Source organism: Arachis ipaensis, chromosome B4, assembly GCF_059453495.1.
Source record: "Arachis ipaensis isolate K30076 ecotype BB chromosome B4, ASM5945349v1, whole genome shotgun sequence".
In the NCBI taxonomy this organism is placed as follows: Eukaryota; Viridiplantae; Streptophyta; class Magnoliopsida; order Fabales; family Fabaceae; genus Arachis; species Arachis ipaensis.
In genome coordinates, this window is record NC_142439.1 from 36,756,763 (window position 1) to 36,779,039 (window position 22,277).

Below are 22,277 nucleotides of genomic sequence, written 5' to 3' on the forward strand. Positions count from 1 at the left end.
ATTGAGAGAGGAGAGTTAATTAGGAAGTTTTGAAAAATATGTGAGAGAAGATGAGTAATTTATTAAGAAAAGATTTGATTTTAAAACAAGATAAGAGATAAGATAAGAAAAGATTTAAAATTGAAATTTAAAATTAGAAAAAGATAAGATAAGAAATTAAAAAGATAAAAAAATTTAATTTTAAAATTTGAGATTAGAAAAGATAAGATCTTGAAATTTGATTTTGAAAAAGATAAGATAAGATTTTTTATATTTTAAAAAAGATGAGAAAAAGATAAGATTTTTGAAAAAGATGAGATTTTTAATTTTGAAAAGATTTGATTTTTGAAATTTTGAAAACTAAGATAAGATAAGATATGAAAATTTGAAATTGAAATCTGAATTTTTATTTAAAAATTTCGAAAATTAAGTAAAAGGAAAAATAGAAAAGATATTTTTTTATTTTTGAATTTAATGATGAAAAAGAAAAACAAGTAAAAGACACAAGACTTAAAATTTTTAGATCTAGCACCCCTAATTTTCGAAAATTTTGGAGGAAAACACAAAGGGACACCAAACTTAAAAATTTTAAGATTAAAACACAAAAAAGACTCAAGAACACTTTCAAGACTAATAAGAACACAAAGAACAAAACTCAAGAAACTTAAAGAACACAAGAACATATAAAGAACACCAAACTTAAAATTTTTAGAAAACCAAAAAGAAATTTTTGAAAACTTAAAAGAAAAATAACAAGAAGACACCAAACTTAAAGATTTGACACAAAATTTAAACAAAGAAAAGCTATTTTTGAAAAATTTTTGAAATGAAGATACCAAAAAATCGAAAATTGCTGTAAGAACAAAAACAAAGACTCAAAGAAACAAAAATTTACCAAGAACATAAACAAAAGGACTCAAACTAAGAACAAAGATTAAACAAAGAAAATAAAAAATATTTTTGAAAAGCTTTTTTATTTTTTCGAAAAAAATAGAGAAGAAGAAAATAAAAATAAAAGACTCAACAAGAACACAAACAAATAGACTCAAACAAAATCAAAAATCAAACAAAGAAAAGAAAAATATTTTTGAAAAAGTGTTTTATGATTTTCGAAAATTAGAAAAGAAGAAAATAAAAATAAAAGACTCAAATAAAATAAACATTACCTGATCTAGGGAACAAGACAATCCGTCAGTTTGTCCAAACTCGAACAATCCCCGGCAACGGTGCCAAAAACTTGGTAGCACAAATCCCCACACCTTCGCACTGTTGTACCAACAAGTGCACTTGGTCGTCTAAGTAATACCTGAGCGAGTCAGGGTCGATCCCACGAGGATTGTGGTTTGAAGCAAGCTATGGTTATCTTGCAGGTCTTAGTCAGGCAAATCAGAAGGTTGTTGGATTACGGAGTTTAGGATTATTATAATAGGGTGCTGATACTTTGAGGATATAGTTGAGGATTGGAGTTGCTTTGCCTTTCTGAATTAACTCTGGTATCACTATCTTCTTTGCTTGTGAATGATGTCTTCTATGACAGGCTGTATGTGATCAATGCCATGGGCCGTGGTCATTGATCTCCTCTGCTACAAATTGAATGCCATTGGCTGTGGTCATCCAATCTGATGAAGGGTGAAGCTCTAGCAGTTCATTCTCCTAGAGATCCTACTCAAAACGTCATAGACAAGGTCAAATCTTCTAGATCAGAGAATGTTGCTTCTTTGGATTCTAGCCTATACCACGGAGACCCTAATCTCCCCAAAAATCAGCTGAACTGATGTCTCAAGAAGTCCCCAACGAAGTCATGGATTAGCCGTCTGAGAGATGTATAAACATAGTTGTTGGCTCGTGCTTTCCAGTTACGTATTCACACGAACCCAAGTAGACGCTAGGGGTGTACATGGGCCGGGTCATACCGGAGTTGACTTAACCCTGATCAACCCGAAATATAGATCGGGCCTAATTTTTAGACCCTAACCCGATCCTAGACCCGATGAAACCTACGCACCTTCGGGCCAGGTGAAAACCGGATAAAAATCGGGTGAAAACCGGGTCTTTAGCATGTAAAAATCACATAATCTCCAACCATTATTTCACAATTCACATAGTAAAATTCACTTAAAAAAATATAACAAGAACCAATATTTCTCTAAAATTAAAGCATAACCATAATCAATACTAATATTGTCTAATAATACCAAATATTTAAATCAATACAAATAACACAATATTATACATTAGTCTAAAATCTTATGCATTTTAAACATAAAACATTAACTTATAATCTTATAATGACTAATAACAAAAAATATTAAAGTTTACAATATTTAAATTCTACATAAGAATAGCCATCATTCATCACTAATAACCCAAAATATTAATTGTGTATGATGATCGGGCCGAGTTCGGGTGACCCGACCTATGGCCCGGACCCGACCCAAAATAATAACCGGGTCTATTTTTGAGACCCTTACCCCGCCTAAAACCCGATGAAATCACACTAAATTAACCTCTAAAGTGTTCGAAGCCGGACCGGATCTTCGGGCCGGGCCGGGTCATGTACACCCCTAGTAGACGCGGGTGTTTGTCATACACGTTTGTCTTAGTATAATGAACAGAGCTGATTGTCACTGATCATCCTATTCACTATGTTGAAGAGTGAGTATACATCTTAGAAATAAATCAAACACGGATCGAAAAAACAGTAATACTTTTATTAATTCATAAGACTCAGTAGGGCTCCTCCCCTCAACCTAGGAGGTTTAGAAACTCATACTGAAAGGTAAACAAAGTGTAAAACGTGTATAATCTATAAAAAGGTCGAAGAAGCTCTGAATTACATAACATAATCCCTTAAATGCTAAACAAATGACTAGTAAGGGTAAAACAGTCTTTCTAGTGCTAAAATCTACTTCTGGGGCCCACTTGGTGAGTGTTTCGGCTAATCTTTGATGAGATTCACATGCTATGAGGCTTCTAGGGCATTGAACACTGGCTAGGGGGTCCTCTCTGGGCGTTTGGACGCTGGGCTCTGCTCTTTGGGCGCTGGACACTTGGAAGGGGGCAGGAAGCTGGCGTTGGACACCAGTTTTGGGCCTTCTAATCCGAAGCAAGGTATGGATTATTATATATTTCGGAAAAGCTCTGAAAGTTAGCTTTCCATACATGTTGAGAGCGCTCCATTTGGACTTCTGTAGCTCCAGAAAAGCTCTTCCGAATGCAAGGAGGTCAGATCTGAACAGCATCTGTAGTGCTTTCTCTGTCTCTGAATCAAACTTTTGCTCCAACTCCTCAATTTCAGCTAGAAATTACCTGAAATTACACAAAAACTCATAGTAGAATCCAAAAATGTGAATTTAACACTAAAATCTATAAAAACTTAATAAAACTAAATGAAACATACTAAAAACTATATGAAAATGATGCCAAAAAGCGTATAAACTATCCACTCATCACCAGGTCCGTCTTTTGTACGATGTATTTCATTGGTTGCTTAGTACAGAACTTTATAGTGTGGGACTGAAAATAAGTTCAGAGCCTTTGACAGGTGAGGATAAAGGTATACACGAACTTTTTTATCTTTTGATAATTCAACTCTGCCCCCCTATAGGGCTTTGCTGACAAAGTAGATAGGCTGCTGCCCTTTTGCATCCTCACGGATCAAAGCTGAAGCTATAGCTCGGCTTGCTACTACTAAGTACAGTACGAGTTCTTCACCCGTAACAGGTCGGGTAAGTATGGGGGGTTGACCCAGAAAGGCTTTGAAGTCTTAGAAGGCCTGCTAGCATTCTAGAGTCCACTCGAAATGCTTCCCCTTTCTAAGAATGGAATATAAGGGTAGTGATTTCAGAGTGGATCCTGCTAGGAACCTGGATAGAGCTGCTAACCTTCCATTCAATTATTAGACCTCTTTGAGACTGGTTGGGCTTTTCATGTTGAGTATGGCTTGACATTTATCCGGGTTCACTTTTATGCCTCTTTGAGTTAGCATGAATCCCAAGAATTTTTCCGTTTCTACTGTGAAGGTGCATTTTGAGGTGTTTAGCCTCATTCCATGCTTCCTTATCGTAGAGAACACCTTAGAGAGATCGGATAGCAGTGTTGAGTTCTCTTTGGTTTTGACGAGCATGTCATCTATATATATTTCCATGAATTCTCCCAAGTGGGAAGAGAACACTTTATTCATCATCCTCTGGTACGTGGCTCCAGCGTTCTTTAACCCAAAAGGCGTCACTATGTAACATTAGTTAGCTTTTGGGGTTATGGATGAAGTTTTCTCTTGGTCCAGCTTTTACATTAGGATTTGGTTGCATCCCGAGTAGGCATCTATGAAAGACAAATACCGATAGTCTGAGGCTAAGTCGACCAAAGTATCGATGCTAGGGAGAGGATATGGATCCTTGAGACAAGCTTTATTGAGGTCGGCGTAATCAACACACATCCTCTATTTTTCGTTTTGTTTTTTCACCAAAACGACATTAGCTAGCCACAATGGATACTTCACCTCCCTTATGAATCCTGCTTCCAACAATGCTTGAACTTGCTCTTCCACGACTTGTGTCCTTTCTGACCCAAGCTTTCGACGCTTTTGTTGGACAGGTTGGGAACTCGGGTATACGGTGAGCTTATGGGACATCAGGTCGGGATCTATGCCAGGCATGTTGGAGCCAGGAGGCTTTCCAAGCGAAGAGATCAGAATTCCTTTTTAGTAAGTCGATGAGCTATTCTTTCAGGTCTTCTTCCAATTTAGCCCCTATATTTTTTGTTTTTACAAGTTGATCTCCGATTTGTACTTCCTCCACTTAGGGTCCAGATTGGAGGCATAATTCCTCCCGAGTTTGGGCGCCCCCAAGTTTGATAGTGTTGACCTCTTTTCTCCTAGAACTGCCTTTTAAGTTGAGGCTTTCATTGTAGCACTTACGTGCTAGTTTTTGGTTTCCTTTGATGGTGGCAATCTATTCCGTTGTGAGAAACTTCATACAAAGGTAAGGTGTGGACACAACAGCTGTAAGTCGGTTCAAGGTCATCCGACCTATTAAGGTATTGTATGCTGAGGTGACGTCGACCACAATGTAATCAATGATCAGTGTCTTTGATTTTGCACCTTTTCCAAAAACGGTATATAAAAAAATGTACCCAAGAGGTCAGATCGGTGTATCCTCTAGTCCAAAGATGTTATCTAGGTATGCCTTTAGATCCTTTTCTTCCAATCTGAGTTTGTCGAAAGCGAGTTTGAACAGAATATCTATCGAGCTACCTTGGCCTATTAAGGTTCTATGAAGGTTCGCGTTGGCGAGGATTATTGTTATCACCACGAGATCATCGTGTCCAGGTGTTTTCCCTTGAGCATCCTCTTTAGTGAACGAGATGGTGGGTAAGTCGGGGAGTATGCTGTCTTCCCCAACTTGGTACACCTCTTTTAGATGCCTTTTTCATGATGATTTCAATATTTTTCCTCCCGCAAATCCTCCATTAATCATATGTGTGTGTCACTCAGGAGTTTGAGGTGGATGTTCTTGTCATCCTCTTTCTTCATCTCTTTTTCTTTTTCTCCGACCGTCCGACCTGTCAGCCAAGTATCTATCTAGTCGGCCTTCTTTGGCCATCTTTTCGATGACATTCTTTAAATCGTAGCAGTCGTTAGTAGATTGCCCATAAAGTTTGTGACACTCACAATATTCTATTTGACTTCCTGCCTTCTTGTGTTTAATTGGACAAGGAGGTGGAAGCTTTTCAGTATGACATATCTCTCTGAAACATCTACTAGAGAGACCCGGAGGAGAGTATCATTGTGGTATCTTCGAGGTTTCTCCGGGTTATACTCTTCCTTCTTCTTGGGCTCTTCTTCTTTTTTTGAGGCAGATAGGGCAGGTTGCTCCTCAAGAGTGGTTCCCTTAGTCAGGAGTTTTTCTCCATGTTGATGTATTTCTCTGCCCACTCTTGTACTTTATTCAGGGAAGTCAGGTGTTGCTTGGATATGGACTGAGAGAATGACCCTTCTTTGAGACCATTAACTAACCCCATGATCACGGCTTTAGTAGGTAGATTTTGTATCTTTAAACATGCTTTATTGAATCGCTGCATATAGTCTCGAAGCGTTTCTCCCGTTTTTGGTTTGACTCCTAACAAGCTCAGGGCATGTTTTACCTTATCCTTCTAGATAGAAAATCTGGTAAGAAACTTCCTTGCCAGGTCGTCAAAGCCTGTGACCGACCTAGGCGGTAAGTTGTCGAACCACTTTATTGCTAATTTGGTTAAGGTTTTTAGGAAAGCTTTGCAGCGAGTGGCGTTAGAGGCAACAGCCAGGTACATCCGGATCTTAAAATTGCTAAGATGGTGTCTCGAGTCGAACGTTCCATCGTAGAGATCCATATCGGGAGTTTTGAAATTTCTAGACACTTTAGCCTGCATGATCTCTTCCACGAACGGATTTTCTCCTCCTAAGGGACTTTCCCCCAATCAGCTCGGTTATTTCGACTTCGAAGGTCGGCTTCTAGTTTTAAGAGATTTTCTTCCAGCTCCCTTCGTCGCCTTACTTCTCTCTGCAGTTATCATTCTGCTCCCCATTGTCGCGCAGCTTCTTGTTCGAGCTGCTCTAGCCATTCTCGTTGACCATGGACTATACCCAATATCTCAATTGTTTGCGGAGGTTCCTCGTTTTCAGGGTGGTGGGTTTTTGAGTGAATCTATCTCTGTGGGGGGTTTCTCGATGTTCCCTCTCCATGGGGATATTTGTTTGTTGTGGTAGAAGTATGACAAGGGCGTGGTCCTCCTGTTGGGGCTCAAGTTTTGATTCGGACACTGCATGCCCATCTTCATACTGGTGGTCCGCCATTATTGGGGGTTGAATCACAGGTTCTCCAGCAACGGCGCCAATGTTTCGAGGGTTACCTGAAACGTGGATTTGGGCCTGAGTGTGAGACCCAAACTCCTTCTGGTGCAGCGCCCGACTTGTTTCAATGCCGAGGTGCCACCGTACAAATTCTTTGTGAGAATGTGGGGGGTGGTACCTACTAGAAACTCCGATGCTTATGTTAGTAAGGGTTTTAGGTAGAATTTTAGTATCTTAGAACGTACCTTATACACGAGGGATGTCAGTATATTTATAGTAGAGTCTTAACCACCTTTGTGGGAGTAGTTCCACCTTTATTGGTGGATGACCATTCTCTTTATCTTGGAAATTATTGGGATCTATCTTTTAGGGAAGATAGAGATAGTGGGAGAGATTCACGGAAGCAGTTACTTGCTTGGGCAAGCAGAGTTGAGCCCCATTCGCGGTGTCTGACTTCTTTAAAGATGTCGGATATCCGTGGGTCGGACCTTGTCCTTATTGAGCCTGACTTTATCCGTTGGATCAGGGTATGAACAATACCTAATAAGAATGTTTTGTTGTGCTAAATTTGAGACTGCTTGTAGGAATTCTCAACTGTTAGTGTGGGAGTTAGTGAAATAAAGTAAAATAATGATAAAAGTCTTATCTATGAGATATAAGTAAGTCAAATAGTATAGAATTTGAATATTTATAATTTAAAATTTGTTATGATTAATATTATTATTAATGTGACACTTTATAGATGTTTATTGTATCTAATTAGTGCTTTATATTTTCATTGAATAATAATATGTAATAAATTTATTAATTATGAGGGTTATAGTTTTAATTTTTTTGTATATGATAACTAAAATATAATAAATAAGTTTTTGATTTTATAATTAGTTCTAAAATAATCTATACAATTCTTAAAATAAAAAAATTATATCATAAAATATTTTATAGTATAATATAATAATATAATATAGTATAATAAAAACTAATTCTAACCATGTTATATATATATATAAAGTATTTATTTAAGTAGAATTTTTCTATATAGAAAAAAAAAAATCAATTTTTGTCTATTTAATTTTGATAAATTATATTTAAATAAAAAAATATATAAACATAAAAATAATATATTGGCACTCAAACAAAGTTTGACTCATATAAATTTTACTTCGAAAAATATTTTTTTGTCAAATAATATTCTACCATAATTTATATAAGTTAAAAAAATAAAATTATAACAAATTAGAATAAATTCAAATATTTATAATAATTCTTCTTAATATCATTGAATATCAATTGACTTCACAACTTATAATTTAATTTCTAAAATTAAAAAATATAGAGAAATATATAATACATAGGTTATTTGATTTATAACATAAAATATATTAAAATAGAATAATATTTTAATAAACATAGTTAATGACAAAGAAATAATAGGATAGTTTTTCTTATAAAAATAATTTAATAGTGATATTAAATTTATTAATTAAAAGATAATGCTAAGATTTATTATTAATATTAATTAATTAAAAGATAATTTAATGGAATTTATTGATCAAATTTATTATTAATATTAATTAGAAGGTAATGTTTGTGGAAGAATGAATAGAGGCAATAAAAAAATTTAAAAATCTAAAAAAAGTACAACATAGAGAAAAGATTTACGTGGCAATAAAGTAATAGATGATATATTAATTTTTAGTTGTAATAAAATTTATATATCAACTTTTATATAAATAAAATAAAATGGATAGATAGATTGTGGTAATCTTTTTTCTATTTACATAATTAACAAATTACCATCACAAACTACATCTAACATATCTCCCTTTGAGCTGTCAACCAAAAAGCACCAGATTATTCTTTTTTTTTTTTTAAACCTATGGATGTACTTGTTTTTCTTTAATGAGACCTTATAATTATAATAAGAGTAAATAATTATTTCAATTCATAAAAGATTTAGTCACTTATAAAACAATTGGGCTACATATTCATGTAATTTTCTATCCAAGTCCATCCAAGTTAGTCCAATACCAAAAAAATCCAATACCATTAAATGAGTGTGTATTACACGCGTCCTAAACCCCAGAATGTTAACATTCATTCGCGCCTTTATTATGGAACAACGTTCCTTCTTCAACCTTGAAATCACTACTGGAGAATTTTAAATATCTCTCAAAATTTTTCAAACATCACCTGTGTTCTCTGCGAAAACTGGTTTTACTGAAGAATCGCGAGAAGATTTTGAAATGAAGAAGAAAAAATAAACGAAAATAAGAACAGAGACTGTGAAAGGTATGATAAAAACTATTGTTCATTTAAAATCTTGCAATCTCACATTTCTCCTAGTTGCATTTTAGGTTTACTGGATTGAGTTACTTCGTTTAGTAGATCGACTTATTCTGATTCCATTTTTTTTTTTTGCGTAACTAGGGTATAGAAATAGAAATGTGTTCTTATTTTCGTTCTGTTCGGTAGAGTTGGTCATTTTGTTTCACTTGATTGTTAGTGTGTTCAATTGAGTTCTTTTTCATGCAGAAATACTTTTCTTGCTGATTGAATGTTTATCATGTTTTATTCAAAACATAAAGGGAGTTCTGTTCAGTGGAGTTGGTCATTTTCATTCATTTGATTGTTAAGTGTTCAGTTGAGTCCTTTTTCATACAGAAATATTTTTCTTGATGATTGAATATTTATCACGTTTTATTCAGAACATGAATGGTGTTCAGTTCAGTGGAGTTGGTCATTTTTATTCACTTGATTGTTAGTGTGTTCAGTTGAGTCCTTTTGCATGCAGAAATATTTTTCTTGATGATTGAATGTTTATCACATTTTATTCAGAACATGAATGGTGTTTAGTTCAGTGGAGTTGGTCATTTTGATTTACTTGATTGTTAGTATATTCAGTTGAGTCCTTTTTGCATGCAGAAATATTTTTCTTGATGATTGAATATTTATCACGTTTTATTCAAAACATGAATGGTGTTCAATTCAGTGGAGTTGGTCATTTTGATTCACTTGATTGTTAGTGTGTTCAGTTGAGTCCTTTTACATGCAGAAATATTTTTCTTGATAATTGAATATTTATGACATTTTATTCAGAACATGAATGGTGTTCAGTTCAGTGGAGTTGGTCATTTTGATTCACTTGATTATTAGTGTGCTCAGTTGAGTTCTTTTGCATGCAAAAATATTTTTCTTGCTGATTGAATGTTTATCACGTTTTATTCAATACATGAATGGTGTTCGATTTAGTGGAGTTGGCCTTGTCCTAACAGCAAAAATGAAAAAGATGACAGTGACAAAAAAGCAGAAACCGCGCTATAACGTAAGCATATGCATACATTAAATATATTTATCCACTTTCATTCAAATAAGATCTATTTTGTATTATAAATATATCATGACATATTATTTCAAAACCTTGCAGAAAACTCACGATCTCAGATGCTAGACAAAAGCAATAGTGAGGGTGTTCAAGGCAATGAGTCAGGAAAAGAAATATATTGTTGAAGAAATAGGATTCGGTGCACTGACACATGTCCCAAAAATGAACGTCTCTCAAAGCCTCTTGAGAGAATTGGCTGCTCACTATGATGAATATTATAGATACCTGGACACTCTCTATGGGAAAATATCCATAACACCTGAAAAGGTAGTAGCTGCGCTGGGCATAAATCACAGCGGTAATACACTTTTCACCTTCTGCTTATTTCGGTTCATCGCTTCCTTTATTTTTGGTTCATTTGTGTACAGAAAATGAAAATGAGGATACTTGACTGGTTAAATTATTTTAGGGAATCGTTTTCCTGAAAAAGTTAAGTACATCAAACTGAATGAGGCAGACAAGGAGATAATTGACGGCTTTAAATGTGCTACATTGGCATCTTTGACAAAATATATCCTCGATATGAGTGTTGAAGGGGGAGGAGAACTGGAAAAAATTTTGGAGAACTTTTGTTGTCTTTGTCCAGAAGTGCTTCTTGCTGCCGAGGACGGTAAGCACGGCCTCCCCATCCATAAGCCGCATGTCTTTCATGTGGACAATATCCGACAATGGGATTGGGCAACTCATCTGCTGAGCTTCTTGAGGAAGGGGATCGAAGCCAGGAGAAAGGGAAAGAAGCAGTCCGTTGATGGCTGCGTGTTTGTTTTGATGTTGATATATTTCCATGAATCCAAGTTCCCTCACTTGGATGCACCTGAGGCTCTTGGGCCACCGTGGGTGGCCCACTAGACACGGAAGAGGATGCTCGACTGGATTTCTAAGGACGCAACCAATACAATGATAAATTAAACAAAAATTTCTGCTGAAATTTTGGTTCAGATGCTTCTAAAATACTCTACTAACTAAATAAGCTTGTATTTTAGGGACTTCTGTACAGAGCATAAGTAAGGGAGGAAAAGACAAAAGGAAAGACGGTGGAGAAGAAAGCAATTTTTTTGAAGGGAAAAGAGAAGGGAAAGCAGAAGAAAGAAGAAAAGAAAATTGTTGTTCTGGATTCTTCTTCGGAAGAAGACAGTTTTCCGAATCCGAATCTGAATCCGAGAAAATACCGCCAACCAAAAGAACACAACAACAGAGGCTGGTGAAAAAACAAAAAATTATTCCGATGAATTCAGAAACAACAAGTGAATCTGAAAACCAAAGCAGTACGAAAGATTCGGAAAGCACAAGTGAATCTGAACAGCAGTAAGTTTGAAGTTCATTTGGTTTAGTTCTACTTGTATTTGATTAAAATTGTTCTTAAGCACTTGTTCTTATGTATCGCAGAGAAGAAGAAGAAGAAATTGAAAAAACAATGACAAAAAAAAAACAAAACAGCCACAGAAGGTGGCTTGTTCCAACAGATTCCGAGAGCACAAGTGAATCTGAAAACCAATAAGTTTGGGAATTGACTATTTTCGGTTCATTTCTATGATTGTATGATATTCATTTTGTTTAGTTTTACTTTTATTTGCTGAAAATTGTTTGTGTGTGATTATTAAGTAAATTACAGCTGTGATATTTTTCTCCGGTATAAATTTGATGTGTTTGAATGTGTTGCCAAGAAAAAGAAATAAAAAACACCGACATCGAAAAGAAAACAACTAGAGAGGGGTGCCAAAACACAAACCAAACCAAGCAAGCTTGTTTTGACAAAGTCAGAGAGCAAAACTAAATCTGAAAGGGAGTAAGTTTCTGAAATCATATTTTCGGTTCATTGATACTTTTATTTTAGATTCATTGATACTTATATTATAAATTTTCAGAAGTGAACGAATAAAGATTAGCGCTACCGAAAGAAGAAGGGGGGCATTGCAGTTATTAAGAGAAAAGAGACCAAAGAGAAAAAATGATGGAGCTCGAAAACAAATGCTGTTCCGGATGACTTTGACTTGACGGAGGTGCGAAATGATTTATTCGAGACGTAAGATTCGGTTTCTTATATCGAGTTCTTTTTTTTTGTTTGCCAACTTTTCTTAAAACCTCTTGTAATTCCTCTGGATTTACTGGATAGTATTTATTTTTTTGCTTAGACTGCCGACTGTAAATCTAGGCAACGAACCTTTACAAACTCAGACGAGCTCCACACCATCTATAAATGCACCCGCCAATGCCAAGTAAATTCGGTTCTTTTGTTGGTTTAAATTCGGTTCATTGGATTTCAAAAAATGAATTTCAGGTGTTTTTAATCCTCTGCTTTTAATCCTGGTTGATTATTTTAATTTGGTATCTTTTTTATTAGGAAAAATACCCCGAAAATTCCAGTAAAAGTTTTTAGAAGAAAGAAACTCCATCGAAAACAGTTTCCAAACCCCAACTGTGTAAGTTGAAATATTTATATTGATATTTTAGATTTAGGTAATAATTTTTGTTTAATTAATCACACGGAATTTGTGTTTAATTGTCAGTAGCACTAAACCTGATCCTGAACTCCAAATCAGTGCAGTTCAAAAAAAAACTGATTTTCAACATCTGGATATGTGAGTTTTTCTATGTGTAGATTTCAGTTTCTCAGTACATATTCTAATCATTCAACATTAACTTCTTTCTTATTTACATTCCTTAGATTTCTTATTGTGGTGTCTCTTCCATGTTCACTTAAGGAAGAGCTAATAAAAGATCCCTTTACCTATGTCCCTTCCGAAAGTCAAACACAAGAAACTTCTGTTAATGAGTAAGTTATAATTAGAATTCTTTTTATTAGTTTTAATGATATAGGATAATAATTCCAGATCGTTATTGAACTATTTTCTATTTAATGCAGCAACCCTCCCGAAGAACAACAGCAACTATGCGAAGAAGCTGTGGTGGCAGGGCAATTGGAAGAAGAAGCACAGCCTGATTTGTAAGTTTTCTGCTTGTTCAAATTTGGGTAATTTCGGTTCATTACATGGTTTAATTGTGGTTCATTTGAATCCAAAGATCAATTACTCTATTTTGTTTGTTATAGCTGCCCTCTAAAACCCAAAAAGCAGGTCGGCGATGAATCTTTCTCGACGAAGATAGAGCTAGAACCTTCATTGAATGTGTAAGTTTTAATTAATATAATTTTTTATTAGCTTTTGTATTATATGATATTGCTTTTTCATTATTACTTAAAACTTTTCTCTGTCATCTTGTAGTGCTGCTCGTCCTTCTTTATGGAAAGATGATGCACCTTCTTTCAACCTTGGGATAAGTCCCCTAACATCTCAACCAACTCCCCCGACCTCTCAACTGACGCTGACACAGATTGAAATCCTGACAGAGGCGGTGATAGATGCTGGGGTGGCGGCAGCATTGAAATTTGCTACGAAAACCACGGAGGAGCTGAGGAAAAAGTGTTATCATTGGATGACACATGTAAAAGAAACCAAAGATAGTACCAACGAATATGATGCCATATTCGTCTTTAACCATGAAGCGCATTTGGAGGGGCTTAGACATCATTTCCAATCTTGTCTCTAAAGCCCGGAGAAGATATAGATAACATGGTAAATTCTTTGCCTATTGCGTTAACATTAATTATTACTTCTAAAGACTCTTATACTGTATATCTCATAAATTTTCTTCCTGTAGGTGGTCCATGCACAGTGTATGATTCTCAACGATAGAAAATGTCGCCAGTTTCAGGAAGAAATATACTTTATGCCGATGGATATTGTAGTAATCCAAATTTTGTATTCCCTGAGTAATTTACTAGTTCTGATAAATAATTTGGTCATTTGTGATTTAACTGAGGTTCATTTTGTAGATATTTATGTTGGGTACCCATGGCAAGAATTAAATTGATCCAAATACCAACAAGGCCTAATGGATGGATATTGATCAATATGCATACTACCGCCGTTTTCTTGACAAAATAAAATTGGCATCGCATCCATTTGTAAGTTGTGATTTCTAAAACTTCTTTGATAATTCTATTGTTTGGACTGAAATATTCTATCATTTTCCCAAACTTCAGCTGTTTGTGCCAATTTACAACCGAGGACACTGGTGGTTGTGGATTGCCGATGTCCAGAAGAAAGCTTTCTATGTGCTTGACCCTGTTAACAAAAAGAAAAATAAAATACCTGACTTGAGAATTAAACTGAATAAATTTGTTGTAAGTTAATTACATCATGTATATTTTGCTATAAATTATTCAAACATGAGTATAATTCGGTTTATTGGGATTGGTGATTTACATTCAGTTCATCCTTAAGTGTTCAGTTGAGTTCTTTTGCATGCAGGAATGTTTTCCTTGTTGATTGAATGTTTATCACGTTTTATTCAGAACATGAACAGAGTTTGGTTCATTGTAGTCGTTGATTTACATTCACTTTTAGTATCCCTTTTAGGGATTAATAATCTCCCATATGAGGATTTACATTGGGGCAAAATCCTTAATGGAGGACGGAGAGGAAATAGAAGCAGAGTATATCAGGCTCAACGGTCAACAAACAAAGTAAAAATATTTCTCTGTTATTGTGCTATTTTTAATCTTTCTCTGCTAATGTGCTATTACTCATATTTTACTTAAGTCTTGCTTAGCTATGATTGCGCGATATACGTTATGAAATGGCTTGAAACAATTGATCCTCGAAAGATCAAAAAAGGGAAGAGGTATCAATATAAAAATTGGACACAAGTAAGTAGTTTCTAAATTAATCAAATTCGTTCCATTTCTTATTTCAGTTGGGTTCATTTCTTAAGTAACTAATTCATTTCAATTGAATTGTAGGAAGAAATTGATGCCTTCAGGCGCGAATATGGTCCAAACATTTTGTTGCATAAAATGAACAAAATCAGAAACTAAGTGCTTCGGGAATCTGAAGCCATGAGACTCCCGAAGCCATCAGTTTCCCTTTCCAACCCTTTTTGTAAATTCACATATGGGGATATAGATAGTAAATAGGATATACTTTGTTTGACCAGTTGTAATTAATACTATTGAGTTTAATTTGTTTAAAAAAGCAAATACTGCTTCTTTAATGTATATATGTGAATATTAATGTAAATTTTATTCGAAATCTAATGTTAATGGAAAATATCATGTTAATGTATATATCTATTAGAACTGTCTGGCTATTGTTTCTTTCTAGGTTCATAGTGAATGGATTCAAGGTATTATCAAACATTAATATACTGGGTGAACCGAAAAAGTGCATATATCAATATAGCAGAGAGCTAATTTAAAAAAAAAAATCTTTATATCAGTATTCAGTTTCAGAAACACCTGAACTCTTTAACATAATAGAATAAAGTGACTATTCAATAAAAAAAAAGTGACTATTCAACAAAGAATTTTCGAAAGCTAATATCAAAAACAAACAAGTGACTATTCAATAAAGACTAACACCAGTCAGAAATTAACCCTCCTATAACTTTAATGAACCAAAATTTGTTCATACATGAATGAAAATTTATGTTAATAAAAACTGAAACTCCTATAATCCTCTCAGGGATAACTCATATCCTGTGCATTGTAAAGGTTGGAGCTTGACTGAATCATTGATCTGCCGTCTAAAAGGTTCAACTACAAAAGAAAAAATAAATCATATATTAGCAGAATGCACAAATAAATGTTTCCCTAATTGAAAGCAAATCAGTGTTACCTTGCTTGGAGTTGGCTTTTTCTTTTTCTTCGTGGAGTTTGAGATCTTTTTTTCCAAGATTGATCCCAGTCTGTTCTTGGGCAGGCCTCTTGTTCTAACACGAGGCTGGCTTTGAAGGTCGTTCACATCGCTCAACGTCGCTTATTCGTAGGATAATGAAATTTTTTCTTTGCTTCTCGCTTGATATTCTTGCATCTCGGCCATGACATTGTCAAAGGCCCGATACGGAATTCCGGTCAGCTCCTCGGACTTTGATGCAAATTCACAAATATTGTGCGACCAAAACACCAAATCGTCGAATCTTTTGCTTCTCGGCTCCAGCAGAGGCTCGTCTTGGCTGCTCTTGATATGTGTGTGCCTCCTCTTTATGTTTTTGCTCCAGCGTTCCAGTATATATTTTGGTACCACGTTATCTACTCGCTCGAAGCTTAAGACGCTTAGAGAATGGCGGCACAGTATGCCCCTTGACTCAAACAGTAAGCACTGGCACTTTACCCCTTGTGATACTACGTCTTAGGTGACGAAAAACTTATTGAATGTGGAGTTAGAAACCTGCTCTATGACTTTGTATGTTGTAAAACCTAGGGTGGAATGCATTGATCTTGTGATGCAGTTCGCCTTTCCTCTGAATTTTCCTTGAACTTCCCTGAACTTCTCGTGGGTATACGCATGCTGAAACTGAGCCTCTATTACTGATTTTGTTGCGCACGATATCATGGTGTGAATACCTGCAACATCGAATTCTCTCTCTCTTTGCTCTCTGCTTACTAGGCAATTGTCGTATTGCTTCACGAATTGACTCAAGGAGCTGTTGCGTGTGATGAACTTGTTGAAAAATGCATGCATGCTCTCACTCCTTTGTATGCTTCTCATCCCAGTCCAGAAGTGGTGATCCAGGTAAACTGGATTCCATATATGACGATCTTCGAATAGCTTTGTAGAATGAACCAAAAACATGAGCTAGCATAAACCGAAATCTGTGCACGTTTTAACCGAAAAAGTAACAACATGAAAATAATTCGAATTTAAACCTCGGTTACCTGAGAGCCGCTTGTTGCCTCCGAGGCCGTACTTTGTGAGGAAATCGTTCCAATTTTTGTCGAATGCGTCTTTTGTGAACGAGTTCCAAATGACGTGGCTCATCTTTTGTTTGATTTCTTCATGTCGCTTTGTAGACGTTTAGTTTGCTTGGGATCTTCTCCATGATGTGCCAGATGCACCACTGGTGAATTGTTGTTGGTATGCACATCTCGATGGCCTTTTGCATTGATGTGTATTGGTCAGTGAGAATTCCTTTTGGTGCTTTCCCTCCCATGCAATGGAGCCAATATTCGAATAGTCATTTGAATGATTGGATGTCCTCGTTTTTCATCAAGGCGCATCTGAATTGTCAACTGACCGTGATGATTCACGTCTACAAAAGAACCAAAACCATATTGTACCTGCATAAATGGACACACCCAAACAGTTATGAACCGAAATTTGTAGAGTTTGTGAACCTAAAACTATATTTAAGTGAACCGAATACCTGTTTGTGTTGTACCTAGGATCGAATGAAACCACGTCTCCAAAATACTCGCATGCAGCCCTGCTCCTTGCATAATTAACCGAACATGTTATTAAGGTGAAACAATTGTATAGTACTAAATGAATGGAACATTATTCATTATATAAATTCAAATTCGAACAGCTATCTGCATAATGAACTGAACATGTTATTAAAGTGAAACAATTGTATAGTACTAAATGAATGGAACATTATCCATTATATAAATTCAAATTCGAACAACTGTCTACATAATGAACCGAACACGTTATTAAGGTGAAACAATTGTATAGTACTAAATGAACGGAATATTATACATTATTTAAAATCAAATTCAAAACACCTGTGTCTACAATTCAGAGATTATCAATTCAATTCAGAACACCTATGTCCATTCAATTCAATTTAATAATTGCATTCCATTCCATTCCATTCAAAATTGAATAATCCAAACCTTGTCCGCTTGATAGGATTCAGAAGAATAATCCAAATTGATCTCATTGAACTGATTTAAAGTTGAATCATTCATTGTTTCAGAAGATAAATGCTATATGCAGATCAAAGAAAAAAATGAAGAAGAATGGGAAGAAGATAAATGCAACATAAGCAGATCAAAAGAAGAAAACGAAGAAGATGAACGCTAGCAAAGAAGAACGACGAAGCTTATTACGTTGAATGCTAGGGGTGTTCATGGCCCGACCCAGCCCAAAGATCAGGCCCGTCCTCGAACCTTTTAGGGGCTAATTTGATGTGATTTCACCAGGTCTAGGGCCAGGTAAGGGTCTCAAAAATAGACCCGGTCATTATTTCGGGTCGGGTCTGGGCCATAGCTCAGGTCACCCGAACTCAGCCCGGTGGCCCAGTCATCATACACAATTAATATTTTGTGTTATTAGTGATGGATTATGGCTATTCTTATATGGAATTTAAGTATTGTAAACTTTAATATTTTGTGTTATTAGTCATTATAAGACTATAAGTTAATGTTTTATATTTAAAATGCATAAGACTTTAGACTAATGCATAATATTGTGTTATTTGTATTGATTTAAATATTTGGTGTTATTAGACAATATTAGTATTGATTGTGGTTATGCTTTAATTTTAGAGAAGGGTTGGTTCTTGTTATATTTTTCTAAGTGAATTTTACTATGTCAAATAATGGTTGGAGTCTTGGAAATTTGGATATTTTCAGATGCTAGCTTATAAGAAGGTAATGTTAACATCTCGGTTTTTACCCAGTATAATCGTAGCCCAAAAGTGTGTAGGTTTCATCGGGTTTAGGGTCAGGTTCGGGTCTAACAAATAGGCCCGGTATATATTTCGGGCCGGATCTGGGTCACATCAAATCCAGTTTCGCCCGGCCATGAACACCCCTATTGAATGCAATGCAGATCAATAAAGAAAGCGAAGAAGAAAGACGCAAGAAGAGAAAAACTACTAGAGCTTTACGTTGAGCAGAAAATATTTACGTTGTAGCAGAAAAGGTTTACGTTCATATGTTAGAGCACGTGTATCACAAATGAGTTTGGGGGTAGAAAAGGCGCGTCTAGCAAAAATTGCTTAGATAACTTGGTTAGGGTTTTTGCATGAATGTGGAGCATTATTACTTATAAAAATGACTACAAAATATCTAAATAAATTTAATAACCATGAAAGTTTATCATTGTTAGACAAAACTACCAAAGCCTTTACTCTATTAAAATAATTCTGTAAAGACCATTTTCTTTTCTTCTTCCTTCTTCAACTTTTTTCATTAATTTTTTTCACTTTTATTATCCTCCAACACAATCACCACTACTTCCGTTGTAAAGTCCACCATCCCACTAGATTTATTTCTCTGCTTCCACTTCTCCCAAATAGTTGCATCTTGCCACAACCACCATGACCTCCTCCATGTGTTCTACAATCCCTTCACCCTTCTCCCCTCTAACCTTTTCGAATACTTAATCCTCTCTAACTGCCACCCCTCTCCGCCACCGCTGCTTCTCTCGAATCCCGTTGCACAAACCCTCATCTCCTCTCCCTCATGACCATTTCCCTTCTTCATCCTCCAATTTTTCTGTAAGTTGGAATTAATACTCTTGCAAATCCTTTGCCACCACGATAAAGCTCCGCAACATGACGGTTGTGACGACAACAATGAGCATGCAATGAGGCGGTGACACTGAACGGGCTTTTGCCGCTTGACGTGCCGCTGTATTTGTAGTTGCCTGTGTTCAACGGAGTGGTAGACCTTGTGCGGTGGGGGCATGCCGTGAACCAGTTGATTCCAACAACGATGATGAATCTCTTATTATTGTTTGATATGAATAAGGTTTTGCCAAGTGGAGGGTACTTGGCTATACAAATTGATTCTTTAGGAAAAAGGTGGGCCTTGAAAAAAATTTATGTGCCATTGATTAAAAAAATTGGTTACAAGAAAGTCAAGTGTGCCACTAAATAAGTCTAATGATAGTGGCATCAAGAATGGTGAAGTTTTTGTCATCGTATTATTCTATAATTCTACCTCGAGTTAAACCCTAAAATGATCCTTAAGATTGGTGTCGTGCACTAAAATTGTCTTTGAAATTTTAATTGCATCAATTATGTCCTTGAGATTGACAAAAGTGCACCACATTAGTCCGTGACCTATTTTCCGTTAAAGACGTGATGACATGGCTTGATGACGTGGACTGTTAGTGACACATATCACTCCATGGTTTGGCCACATGTAATGGCATGATGATGTGTTAACCGGTGACACATGGCATGCTGATGTGGACGGTTGTGCCACATGTCGCAACAGTATTCGTCTACGTGTCATCCGCTATGTCATCATTGTAAATGCACCAAATTAGTCCCTCATTTTGCATTAAGTGACTCATTTTAGTCGCTGAAATTGAATGTTGTGCACCAAACTAGTCCGTTCACTAGTTTTTTTCTCATTTTTTCTATAAATTCAAAATTCTGAATATCTTTAAATGCATTAATTTTAATTCTATTTTTTCACATGTTATTTAAATAGAAGTGCTTTTATAAAATATTTTTTTCTCTTACAGGTACCCCTAACCGCCGTCTTGGAGTTGACGTGAAGACATTTTAAGTATCCCCACTACCATCTCCTGACCTCTTTCATCTAGACTGAAGAGGTCGGAGATGGTAATGAGGGTGCTTGAAGTGCTTTCAGTCTAGTCCATTTACACACAACGAAAGCGTGTATTTCATAAGAATCGAAAAAAAAATAGTGTATTTTAATTCTTGATTTCTTATTAAAAACACATATTTTTTTTATAAAAAAAAAATGTGTCTAATCAATCAAATAATTCTTTTTCATAATAACATACTTATATATTACAAAATTTACCAATGTTAAATTATTATACAAAAAATTATATAATTAAAACTAAAATCTTAAAAATTTTTATAAAAGCACTTGTATTTAAACGATATATGAAAAAATAGAATTGAAATTAGTGCATCCAAAATTTAAAAATTTTAAATTTAAAAAAATGAGAAAAAACTAGTGAAATGACTAGTTTGGTAGACGACGTTCAATTTCAGGAACTAAAATGAGTCACTTAATGTAAAGTGAGGGACTAATTTGGTACATCTACAATGATGACATAATGGATGACATGTGGACGAATATTGTTGCGACACGTGGCTAAATAGCATTGTGACACGTGGCACAACCATCCACATCAGCATGCCACATGTCACCGATCAATACATCATACCATTACACATGGCCAAACCATGGAGTGACACATGTCACTAACAGCCCACATCATCAAGCCATGTCATCACGTCGTTAACAGAAAATGGGTCAGGGATTAACATAATGCATTTTTGTCAATCTCAGGGACGATTTTAGTGCACGACATCAATGTCAGAAACCATTTTGGGGTTTAACTCATCTACATCAAAAGGATAAGTTGCTATTGTTCCATAAGTCTACATCAAAGACGATAAGTTGAAATTTTTTTACTTCTTGATTTTTTGTTTTCATTTAATTTTAAGATTTTTTAATAATACTATTGAAAATAACAATAGTGATGAAAATAAAAAAATGTTCCAAACTGAAGATGAAGAAGAAAACGGAAGAAGAAAGAAAATGGGTATTTGCGAAATTATTTTAATAGAGTTAAGACTTTGTTTGTTTTGTCTAACAATGATAAACTTTTATAGTTATTAAATTTATTTAGATTTTTCGTGGTTAGTTTTATCAATACTTAAATCTTTTATGGTAAAAAAATAATTATTTACTTATCCTAATAAACTTAATTATAGGTCAGAAATATCAATTTTTATTGGTTATTCTAAAAATCTTAAATGATATAAGTGTCTCACAAAATCTGAAAAGATTTTAATCATTGGGCATGTTTTGTTTGATGAATCTTCTTTTTCAAATAAATCTTTATTTTCTAATAACTCTCCTTCACGTCTCAAATCAATTTCCTCATACTACTTTACCTATACCTCTTTATCCTATGAACACTCATGATAATTATTCTTGTTCTTCTACTAACAATGCTACTGCAACAAATTCTATCTCTAATGAGGCATCGGATTCTGTAAGCAAATCACAGGATAACACTCATACTAGTATGCCTACTCCGATCACTACTATTTTACTACACACACAATCTAATACCGTCTTCAACTACATCTGATTCGGATCAGTCTCAATCTATCATCAGTACCTCTTTTGTACATACTCATGATGTATCAAATTTTGGTCAGTTTACTAGTTCTTTTTCTCCATCTATTCCTACTAGTGGGAAAGAAATAAATCTTCCAAGTAATTCTTCTATTTCTTCTCAAAGAACATTAACTCAGTGACTACAAGGTCAAAATCTGGTATTTCAAAACCCAAGGCCT